The sequence below is a fragment of the Myotis davidii genome, unplaced genomic scaffold, assembly GCF_000327345.1.
Source record: "Myotis davidii unplaced genomic scaffold, ASM32734v1 scaffold1016, whole genome shotgun sequence".
Classification (NCBI taxonomy): Eukaryota; Metazoa; Chordata; class Mammalia; order Chiroptera; family Vespertilionidae; genus Myotis; species Myotis davidii.
In genome coordinates, this window is record NW_006287680.1 from 130201 (window position 1) to 142685 (window position 12485).

A 12485-nucleotide genomic window follows, 5' to 3' on the forward strand; every position below is an offset into this window, starting at 1 on the left:
GGCGGGGGGGTGGGCGCCGCGGGGGAGGGGTGCCTTCACAGACTAACCACCTTATTTCATAAAGTAGGATGTTGAAGTACCATAGATCACAGCCATTCAAATAAAAATTCCAGTAGATTTTTGTTTTGTGTGATAGAAATTAACCACCTGGGTCTATAGGTATATTGATATTCAAAGACTTCTAGAAAACTTTTTAAAATAAATAAAGTTGGGGGATTCATATTACTCATCTTTGATATTTACTATAAAGTGACAATAAACATGAGAATGCAACATGATCGCTAAGACTGATGTATAGATCAATGGAACAGAATACAAAATCCATATCTTTGATTTTCAACAAAAGTACCAAGGGAATTTAATGAGGAAAGAGTAATCTTCCTACAAATGATGCTGGATGTACTGAATAACTAAATAAATAAACAAGTCTTATGCAGAGAGGGGTAAAGTATTTGCATGACACATACTTATCAAGACACTTCTTTATAGATATCTAAAAACTGTTATATCTCAATTATATTTTTATACACTAGCAGCGTCCAGAAGTATAAACAGAAACCTCACTGAAAAAAGATAAATACAAGGCACTATCACAAGGAAAATGTTAAGCATCATTAGTCATCAGAAAAATGAAAATTAAAGTAGCCATTAGGTACCTAGACACACTAGGTAAATTATGTAAATTTATACAAGACTCATAACAATAAAAAGGAAGGAACAACTGATTCAAGCCACAACATTGATTCATCTTTAAAACATTGAGTAAAGTAACCAGACACAATAAGCTACATTTTGTATGATTCCATTCATAAATGATTCTTGAAAATGCAAAACTACAGTGATTTATATCTGATTAGAAATTGCCATGGACTGGGAGTGGTAGGGAGAAGATAAAGTGACTGACTAAAAAGGGGACTAAGGACAGATTTGGGGTAACATCATGATTGTGGTGGATATTGTAAGACTTTATACAGCCGTCAAAATTCATAAAATGATATGTGTAAAATTGAGGAATTTTATAGTCAATAAAATATATCCTTTAATAAAGCTGACCAAAATAATTTAAAAGTTTGTGATTAGTTTTTATTTGCAATAAATATTCATTTTGTAACTTATTTTTATTCAATTTTTTATATTTATATTAAAGACAGACCACTTAGTGCATAAACTTCTGGGTATTGATGATTTAGTCAAATATTGCAAATGCTAACCACATAATTGTGTAAAGAAATATTATAATGTCAGGTAATGATAAGTACTATAAAGAAAAATAAAGTCATGTAAGGTAATAGAGTCACATAAGTTTGATCTGAGAAAGCCTGTCTGAAAATCTAGAATTTGTATGAAATCCTGAAAGAATTGAAGAGCTATCTGTGTGGCTAACCAGGCTTGTGGTAGGACAAATCCAAAAGACCTGGGATAAGATGTAATTGACATCCTCAAAGAATATTTAAAAAGGCATATGGCTTGAATAAAGTGAGTGAGAGTGAATATGACAAAACTGAAAAACAAATAGTGAATATGACAAAACTGAAAAGCAAGAATCTGGAGAGGGAAGCCATCAGGAATCCTATCACATAAGGCCTTAGTGATTGCGTGTGTGTGTGAGTGTGAGTGTGAGTGTGTGTGTGTGTGTGTGTGTGTGTGTGAGATGGAAAATCATTGTGCCTTTTGAATAGCAGAATAACAGTATGTGGAGTAGAAGATCTTTGGAAATAAAGCATGGAAGTAAGAAGACAATGTGAAGGCACTAGCAGTGCTCAGAGTGAGGAGAGTTAACAGTGGACATTGTGAGAAGTAATAAGGTTCAGATCTATTATGAGGGTAGCACTAGGATAATATTTGCTGATGTACCAGATGTGAATAATGATGGAAAAGTGGCACCATATATGGCTCCATGAATTTGACAAAGAGAAGCCAGGGATGTTGTCTCCTCAGCTTTTCTCTCCTTTTTCCTGTGTCTTTTGAGTCTTCTTCTCTAATGTCTGTCTCTTAGCACATCTCAGATTTTAAGTTTCTTCTATTCTATAACATAGCTCTTATAACACCATGTCTACAATAAAGCTTTGCACCGCTCTCAGTCTCACACATACACAAAACTTTCCCTTTCTCCCTCATGTACCCTACTGAGTATTCTACACCCACTTATTCCATGGTGTGTTTTTTTTCATTTTTATCTATTTTTCAATCCACTTATGCATTAATTCCACTTCTATAATTCCTGAATAACTGCTGCTAAATTGTTGAAAGGGAGTCCCAGTAAATATAAAGGCTCTTCAATTCTAGTAGAAAAGTTTAAGAATGTTTTATTGAAAGCATCCCAGAGAAGGAAAGCACATCCTCAATAATTATGTCCAGCTCTGCTAATCTTCCCCCTCTAATTTTCAACATTTTTTGGGGGGGCGGTTATTTGTTTCTTAGTTTCAGGGTGTTGAGTTTGGTGCTTCTATCACTTACTTTTAATGCCTAGATTCCACTTGTATGTTGATTTCATCTAAAGAAACCCACTATGTTTCCATGTGTCACTTTGACTTTGGTTTCACCCATGCAGTGCCCTGTGATTTGAATAAGGTTGGTTTCCGAGGAGGACCACAACTCATTGTTACTCTAATAGCTCATGTAGGAGATCACAGAAACAAGCTCATTTAGCAATACCTGAGGCTCACTTTCCTTCTCTTTCTCTATAATTCAAGCAAACCCTATTTCTCTTTCAAGTAAACCATAGCTGAAGATATACCTACATAAACTGAGATCTGCATTGCTGCTTCTCGCCAGACACACAGGCCTCCCATACCTGCTACAGTCCAAGCCAGATGGGTCCAGAGAATTGAGGTCAGCACCAAATACATTCAATTTCCAAGACCATTCCAATTTTCAATCCAATTTCCTAGCCGGTTGTTTACTGATCAATAAATGTCATATTAAACTTTAACTTTTTTAGGGCAATCCATATAACTTTTAATACAATCATTTTTCTTTCACATTCTTATCTGTAAGCTTAGAAATATTTACAAAAATAGATTATAATTCATCACATGCTAGAAGCTATTTAATAGAAATAGAAAAGATGAGATGTTACCCCTGCTATACTGATATCCCCGTCCCCCACCACAAAAGCTTCCATTTCCTAACACAGTTTTCTTTTAAATAATATTTTCAAAAATTTTACTTTATTTGTGAAGTGTTTGGGTATCAATGTTCCTTTTCATTTCTTTTGTTCTTTTTTTAACAATACATTTTATTGATTACAGAGAGACAGGGAGAGGGAGGGAATGCTGGAAACATCAATGATGAGAATCACTGATCAGCTGCTTCCTGCATACCCCCTACTGGGATCAAGCCCACAACCAGGTATGTGCCCTGAGTGGGGATTGAGCTGTGACCTCCTGGTTCATAAGTTAACTCAGCCACTTAGCCACACCAGCCAGGTAACCTTTCTATATTTACATTTCTGCATAACCAAGTAACTTTAGAACAAGTTCTTTATCAGAATAGCTTCAAATTTACTTTAAATTGTACATTTTAGAAAAATACTTTTAACTTTTAAAATTTCAAATAGATTCAACAATTATATTACTTGCTTTAGCCTATTAAAGGCACTTTAAAAATCTACTTCTTGTAGGTTTGCAAGTAGGTGGTCATTTAAAAACTCTCTCCCCTTGACTGTCATTCTATAATCTCACCAGCAGAAGGCTACATGCAACCTATGGGAAAATTTCTTTGATCAGAGGAATAGTAATTTGTAAAACATTTTTTGAGGTAAAAATTGTGTAAAACTCGGTCTTGAAAAAAAAAAAGAAAGAAATATCTTTAATATAACACTCTTATAAAATTAGTGTTGCTAATTGTACTTTTAACTTCCAAACTGGTATGTCAAAAATTTAGCATAGTTACTTTAGCAAAATTTTAATATGTATTATACAATGGGAAATATTAACAGACATGAAATGTAGCTCTTATATAATATCAAAGTTTGTGACTGCTGGGAGGGCTGTGTGGAGAAGGATTCTGAAGTCACTATTTATCTCAACAGGGAATAGAGAAGTAATTGCTTAATGACACTACAGGAAAACAGTTTAGCAGTTTGTTTGTTTGTTTTGTTTTGTTTTTGTTTTGCTATGGATTTGCAACCCATGAACATAAACAAAAACAATTGTGATTTTTTTCATATATCACCATCAGGTGATATACCTGATGCATTTAACAATACATTTTATTGATTACAGAGAGACAGGGAGAGGGAGAGAATGCTGGAAACATCAATGATGAGAATCACTGATCAGCTGCTTCCTACATACCCCCTACTGGGATCAAGCCCACAACCAGGCATGTGCCCTGAGTGGGAATTGAGCTGTGACCTCCTGGTTCATAAGTTAACTCAGCCCCTTAGCCACATCAGCCAGGTAAACTTTCTATATTTACATTTCTGCATAACCAAGTAACTTTAGAACAAATTCTTTATCAGAATAGCTTCTGATATTCTGATATCCCCCCCCCCACAAAAGGTAAGCCTGTCATAATTTCTGAAATAAGTAGCCACTGAAACTGTATTGTCAGCTTTATTAACTTGATGACACATATACTTAGTTTTCATGATAATTTACCCTGTTCTTAACATATTTCATTTCAAAAGTCTAAGCCAGTTTAAGTTTACCCTAGCAGTGAAACATAGATATGAACAGAGACTATACATGTTTTCAAATAGTAAGAAACCAGTCTCAGATGTTACTGTTTTATTACCAGGCTGCATGATCTCAGGTTTTTGTAGGTTAAGAAAATTAATTATATGTTTAAAATGTAATTTAAATTTTAGTGATTCAACCTTAAAAAGGTAATAACTGTCTAGCTAAAAGAACAAGAAACATTTTTTTTTTAAAGTAGGGGCAACCAAAAACCTATATCTTTAGTGTTCTATCACATATGCCAAATAACTTAATTACTCTTCTAAGAGGGTATTTGTCACAAAATAATACATCCACAGTTGTATATATCATGATCGATAAGTATCTGAGCTATGAAACATAGAGGGAGCTGTTGGCAAAGGAATAGTAAACCAATGAAAAACTATACAGTGAAATTTTTCATTGAAATATAATTTTTGAAACCTTACTTCTAGAACATATGAATGTCAGATAAAAATATGTCAATATTTTTGAAGGGAAATTGTGATAGAAAACTCTCTTTTGTTTATTTTTTTAATCTTTATTGTTGAAAGTATTACATATGTCCAGTTTTTCCCTCCATTGACCTTGATAGCCCACCTCCACCCCCAGCCCAGGACTTTATCACCCTATTGTCTGTGTCCATGGGTTATGCATATATTCATACAAGTTCTTTGGTTGATTGCTTCCTACCTATCCACCCTCCCCCCAGCTTCCCTCTGAGATTACACACTCAGTTCCATGTTTCTATGTCTCTGGCTCCATTTTGTTCATCAGATTATTTTGTTCATTAGATTCCACATATGAGTGAGATCATGTGATACTTGTCTTTCTCTGACTAGCTTATTTCACTTAGTATAATACTCTCCAGGTCCTTCCATACTGTCTCAAAGGAAGAGATCCTTATTTTTTTTACTGTGCATAGTATTCCATGGTGTAAATGTACCACAGCTTTTTCATCCACTCATCTACTGATGGGCACTTGGGCTATTTCCAGATTTAGCTATTGTAAATTGCACTGCCATGAACATGGGGGTACATATAGTTTTTCTGACTGATGTTTCTGGGATCACTGAATCAAATGGCAATTCCATATTTCATTATTTGAGGAAACTCCATACTGTTTTTCATAATGGTTATACCAGTTTGCATTCCCACCAGCAGTGTACTAGAGTTTCCTTTTCTACACATCCTTACCAGTCATCTGTTGATTAGTTGGTGGTAGCCATTCTGACATTATCTCTTTTGTATATTGCTGGATCCAATTTGCTGATATTCTGTTGAGGATTTTTGCATCTATGTTCATCAGGGATATTGGCCTGTAATTCTCTTTCTTTGTAGTGCCTTTAAATGGTTTTGGAAGTAGGATAATGTCTTTATCTGGTTTTGGGATTAGGGTAATTCTGGCCTCATGAAAAGAGCTTGGAAGTGTTCCTTCCTCTTGGATTTTTTGGAATAGTTTGAGGAAGATAGGTGTTAGTTGTTCTTTGAAGGTACGGTGAATCTCCCTTGTGAAGTCGTATGGACCAGGGCTTTTGTTTGCTGGGAGTTTTGGGGTTTTTTTCTTTTACTGTTTCTATTTCATCAGTTGTTATTGGCCTATTCAGGTTTTCTGATTCTTCCAAGTTCAGTTTTGGAAGATTGTATTTTTCTAGAATTTTTGACATTTCATCCACATTGTCCAGATTGTTGACATATAGTTGTAACAGTATTTTCTTACAATCTTTTGCATCTCTGTGTGTCAGTTAATTCACTGCTTTTGTTTCTGATTTCATTTATCTGGGTCCTATTTCTTTATTTCTCGATAAGTCCAGCTCACAATACAGCAATCTTATCTTTTCAAAGAACCAGCCCTTGATTTCACTTAATTCATATATTTTTGTTAGCCTCTATATCAATTATATCTGTTCAAATCTTTATTATTTCTTTCCCTCTACTCACTCTGAGGTTTTCTTGTTGTTCTCTTTCTAATTCTTTAAGTTGCAGGGATAAATAGTTTATTATTAATTTTTCTTGTTTTTTGAGGTAAGTCTGTAGTGCTATCACTGTTTTCCCTATGTCCCATAGATTTGGGATTGTTAAGTGTTCATTTTCATTTGTTTTCAGGGAGTTTTTATTATTTTTTCTTGACCTCATTGGTAACCCAATTTTTGTTTAATAACATGCTATTTAGCCTCCATGTTTTTGAATGTTTTTAAGTGTTATTACTGTAGTTGATTTCTAATTTTATTCCATTGTAATCTGAGAAGTTGCTTAATATGATTTCAATCTTCTTAAACTTATAGAGACTTGTTTTTTATCCTAACATGTGGTTGTTCTTTGAGAATGACCATGTGCATTTCAGAATAATGTATATTTTGCATGCTTTGTTGAAAAATGTTCTATAAATGTCAATTAAATCTGTAATTTAGAGTCACTATTTCCTTGTTAATTTTTTGTCTGGAAAATCTATATAATGAGGTCAGCAAGGTGTTAAAGTCCCTTTTTATGACTGTATTGCTGTCAATCTCTCCCTTAAAGTCCTCTAGAAGTTTTTTTGTTCTGTTTTGTTTTTTGTTTTAGTTTCCTTTTTCATATATGTATTTAGGTGCTCCTATAGTGAGTACATGTTTGTTTACCAGGGTTATATCCTCTTGTTGAATTGATCCCTTCCGTATTATGTAGTGACCTTTATTTTCTCTTGTGATGGCCTTAATTTTAAAGTCTACTTTTTCAGACATGGGTATTGCTACCACAGCATCTTTTTAGTTTCCATTTGCATAAAAATTGTTTTCCATCCCTTCACTCTCATCCTGAGTGAGTCCTTTGTTTTGAGGTGGGTCTGTTATAGACAGCATGGCATTGGTTATGATTTTGTATCCATTCAGCTACCCTATATTAGAGCATTTAATCCATTTACATTTAAGGTTATGATGCATAAAACCTTATGTATTGCCATTTTAATTCTTTATGCCTAGATTTCTCTCTCTATTTCTTTTCATTACAGCAGTCTCTTGAACATTTCTTGCAGTGTTGGTTTATTGGTGATAAACTTTAGCCTTTTTTTTTTTGTCTGGGAAGCTTTTTATTTCACCATCTATTTTGAATGATGGCCTGCAGGATATAGTAACCTTGGTTTTAGATCCTTGCTTTCCATTACCTTAATTAATTCATGCCATTCCCTATGGCCTATAGAGTTTTTGATGAGAAATCGGGTGTCAACCTTATGTGAACTCTTATGTAGGTAACAGTTTTATTTTCTCTTGGTCCCTTTAAGATTCGCATTTTTATTATGATGTGTCTGGGCATGGGACTGTTTGGATTCTTCTTGCTTGGGACTCTGTGCCTCCTGAATCTGTGGGACTTTTTTGTTCACTGGGTTAGGGAAGTTTTCTGCCATTATTTCTTCAAACAGGTTCTCTATCCCTAGCTTGATTTCTTCCCCTTCTGGTACACCTATGATGTGAATATTTTTATGTTTCATGTTGTCCTACACCTCCCTTAAGCTATAGTGTTTTTTAATTATTTTATTTTATTGGTTCTCTGAATGAGTGATTTTTTTGTATCCTGTCTTCTAATTCACTGATCAGATCCTTGGCTTCCCCTAATCTGCTGTGTCTACCTTCCACTGTGTTCTTTATGCATGCTATGTCGTTCTTCATAATTACTATATCTTTTCTCATGCTGTTGAGCATCTTTGCCATCATTATTCTCAACTCTATGTCTGATAAATTTCTTATCTCCATTTCACTTAGCTCTTCTTCTAGAAAATTCTCTTGTTCTTTCATTTGGGACTTTTTTTTCTCCCCATTTGGGCTCCCTGTTTGTGTTTGTGTCTGTGTATTAGGTAGATCTCCTACAAATCCCAATCTTTAGTGAATACCAATGCAGATACTATTTCTGACTGGCTCTGAGTACCATGTTTAGAGTTATCAGCAATACACAGCTTATGGTTTCCTCTGTTGGGCCTGGGTGCCTTTGAAAAGGATAAAGATTTCCACCGGTGCCTGCTTTTCCTAGCCCCAGTTCGATATTAGATCAGACAAAGATACAAAGCCTCCAGAGACCCACCTACCTGCAGTTCCATTGACATTCAGTTTTGATTAACTTTAGGCTAATGACCATAGGGTAAGGCCAGAGGTCTTCCAACAGGGTGGGGCAACTGCCTTTACCCCAAGCAAAAACCTCCTGGATAGCAAATGTTCACTAGAGAAAGATTTCCTCAGCAGCTTGAAGGATTGACTCAGCACAGGAAATCATGTTGCCTGCCCTCTGAGCTCCCACTCCAGAGACCCCAATCCTGGCTTCTGTTCACATAGCTTGTCCACTTTGCCCTCCCTCTGCTGGAGCCTAAGATGAATAGCTGCACATGTAATTTTGTGCATTTCCCAGCTGTGTCCCACTGGCATATAGAAACCTTGCTACTTTTCACAGCCAGATGTTATGTGGGCACCTATCTCAGTTCTTGTTTCTGGGCTGTCCTAGCCTAGAAGGTCAGCTGCTGTTTGTGGGGCCCAGCCAGCTGTTTTGTGTTTCCAAGTTTCCTACCAGTCTCTTTTTGGTCTCCACTTTCCCCATTCTTGGTTATCTGGGTTTGCTCCAGCTAGTCTTCATTTGATTTTTCATGTTTTGTTTTTGTTTTTGTTTCCCTGTATTTTAGTTGTATTACCAGTTTGGTCCTGAGAAAGCGTCAGTGTGGCTTCCACTTACTCCACTGACATTTTGGAATTGCTCTTTTATTTCTTTTAATAAAGATTTTCATTAAAAGGGGGGCGGTAAAACAAGAGTACTGTTAAAAGGAGGAGTAAAATGTAATTTATATTTCATTGCATTCACTTTACTGTGTGGCTACAAAAATGACTCTGGGATTAATTTAAAATTGCTAACTATGTCCTACTGCTCAAATTTAAATTATATACTTATTGAGAAAAAAATCTAAATTAGTTGTAAGACATTTACTTTTATAATCATTTCATTTTAGTTTAAAGTGATGATGTAATAGTTTAAGTAATATAATACAGGAAAAACATATTTGCTAAGTTTGATATCATGGAGATTCATGATAATGTAATTTTCACAAAAATTCATTATACATATAAAATAAAGAAACTTTTGTTTGATGACAGGTACTGAAAATAAACAACATATTAATGTAATTGGACTTATAAATTGAACTTGCACCACCTGGTTAGTTGTGAATTAGACATAAATCATAACTTTTCTAAGAATATGCACTGTCAATTAGTACCCAAAAGGCCCTTTTACAGGCACCGACTTTAAGTCTCCTAACATGTCGGCAGCATCAAGTCCTAGATTCATCTGTCTTGAGTAAAGCTTTGGACATTAGCCCAGGAGAAGGATGAAGCTGCATTAACCTGAAATGAATCACCATATTCCTATTCATGTGAATCTCTCGTGTTACAGAAGACCAGAGAAAAACCAAGTGACGCTTTAGAGAAGAGGAGTGACACTGTTTATTTACGTCAGCAGTCTCAGGGAATAACTTTCCAAATCTGAGGAAAGTTACATGCAGGGGGCTCTCTTTCTGGGGTCCTTGTCCCGCAAATATGGATTATGCTTCTGGTTCTTTTCATGGGGTTTGCAAGAAGAGCCCCAGGTATTGGGGGTCTCCTGGCCATATCTAATGGCCTGGCCTGGCGCCAGAGTTAATAAGCCCCCTCTGGGGCAGTGCACTGCTCACAGTTTTATGGCTTCTGTAACAGATTCTGCAAGACCAGTTTCTGGGAAAGAGGTAGTGACTTAATTTTAGGTTATCAAGAATGTACACTGAGCATGCCGGCATGGATTCAGATTGCTAGCCCCCCGAATATCAGGATTACATTGGAATTAGCCCATTTTAGCCTTCTCAGTAGAGGACCTGAAACTTCTCTTTCAAAGGGATCCTGGGAACTCAGTGAGTGCCAGATAAGTAACATACTCTGGTATTTCTAGATAAACAATGTTTTCATTTTTAAAGTAATTCTTTCATTTTTAAATAATTCTAACTTTTCATAAGTGTCATCTAAACCCTAGGCTGGTACCTGGAAGAGACCTTCTTTGCCCTTGTTGGGGCCCAGAAACCCTATAAGATTCTCCCACTTATAGCTCCTTTTTTTGTATCCCCAATGTAGCAAATTTTCCAGCCATACTGGCTCCCTTAATTCCTAACTACTAAGTATGGTATAAGCAGCCCAATTCAGGGTCAAATAATCTCAATTAAATATATATCTCCCACATCTCTTTCAGAGTAAAATGTGTTAAATCTTAGTCTATAGGACAACTTATGCTACCACTCAGCACACCCAGACCAGAAACATTCTCAAGCCTCTACAGATTTTTATTCACAGAGAAGCTCTCGGTTAAGCAGGCTAAAGTCTGTGCCGTGAATAACACTTCTTGCTGCAAGCAGCTTAGCTAAAAGGAAGGCCTCATAGCTTCTTGCCCAGGAAGTCTGGGCACCAATTAAAGATATAATTCCATCCCTATTAATTAACTCCCCTTCTCAGACCTTGGTTTATACTGTTGTTTTTGTTTGTTTGTTTTGTTTTATTACTCATCTTGAACCATTCCTGTTTAACCTTTGGTATGTTTCATCTCCTCCTATTTAGAAGCCCTGAAGCTACAACGGGTCCTCCACATGGAACAGCAAATAGAGGCTGCTACGTCCATCTTCCATGGACCTTAGACCACCCACTTCCGATGGGACCCTGACTGCCGCCTCAAATATGACCCCTTTTCCAGCAGGAAGCAGCCAGAAAGATGCAGCATCCCCTGTCCCCAATGGCAGCTGGGGTTTCCTAATCGGAGGGGAGACTGAAACAGGAATTTTAGGGGAATATAGGAATACAGGCAGGCTAAGGGAATTTTTAGAATTGGGGTCCATGGAAAAGCACAGGGCTACAGACTGGGAGAAGGTACATTTCCATAACACAAGGAAGCCAGGTGCAGTTACATCTCCGTAAGAGGAGCAACAACAGGCAGAACTGGAAATAGCCAAAAAGGACTATATTTACAAAATAAAGAAGGAGGAAGAAAGCCCAGAGGGAACAGGAGGACAATCAGAAAGGAGGGCCTCAGGAGTTACTATAGTAACTGATTGGAAAAGGGAATATTGACCAATCAGAGGGATATCAGGGCACAGGAACTGTAGCCTTTATAAATCATGGAAACAGGAAGTCAGTGGGATCCTTTCCCCCTCCCCACATGGGAGTATATTCTGTAGGACTCTTTCTCCCCACATGGGAGTCTGTACTTGTTCTTCAATAAATCTCCACCTTTGCTATACCACCCTCTGTCTGTAGATGCATTCTTCAACTCTGGAGGACAAAGAATCTGGGTTCCAGTCCAAAAATTTTCTATCATCTTTAGGGAGGAGAATATTACAGGATCTCAACTGCATGACTAGTGATATGAAAAGTCCAAACCCCATGACCAGCAATATTTCAGGGAAGGAAAGGTTACCCTGGGGGCATGGTTTTTGTTTTCTAGTTTTTCCCCTTGCTAGGCATTCGGGGCTTTCTGTATCTGCCCTATCATCATTGCTCATGTCTGTCTAACTGCCTATAACAAAATGTTCAGTAATTATGTTCCAGCTTTTTACTTTTTTGGAAATGTTAATGTAAAAACATTTGACCTATAAAGAATGTTAGTGACTTTATTTGAGTCAAAATGTTGACAATTGCTGAGAAGCAGAACCTCGAAGGATTTAGATAATGCTCCAGAGAATGGCAGTTTTTTCATCTATTTTTGAATAGCCAGGGTTGAATCATATATGAGTGTTTATTCCAATAATACATTGAAATCAAAGGAGGCGATTTAGATGAGTTACATGAAATCCATTGGTGA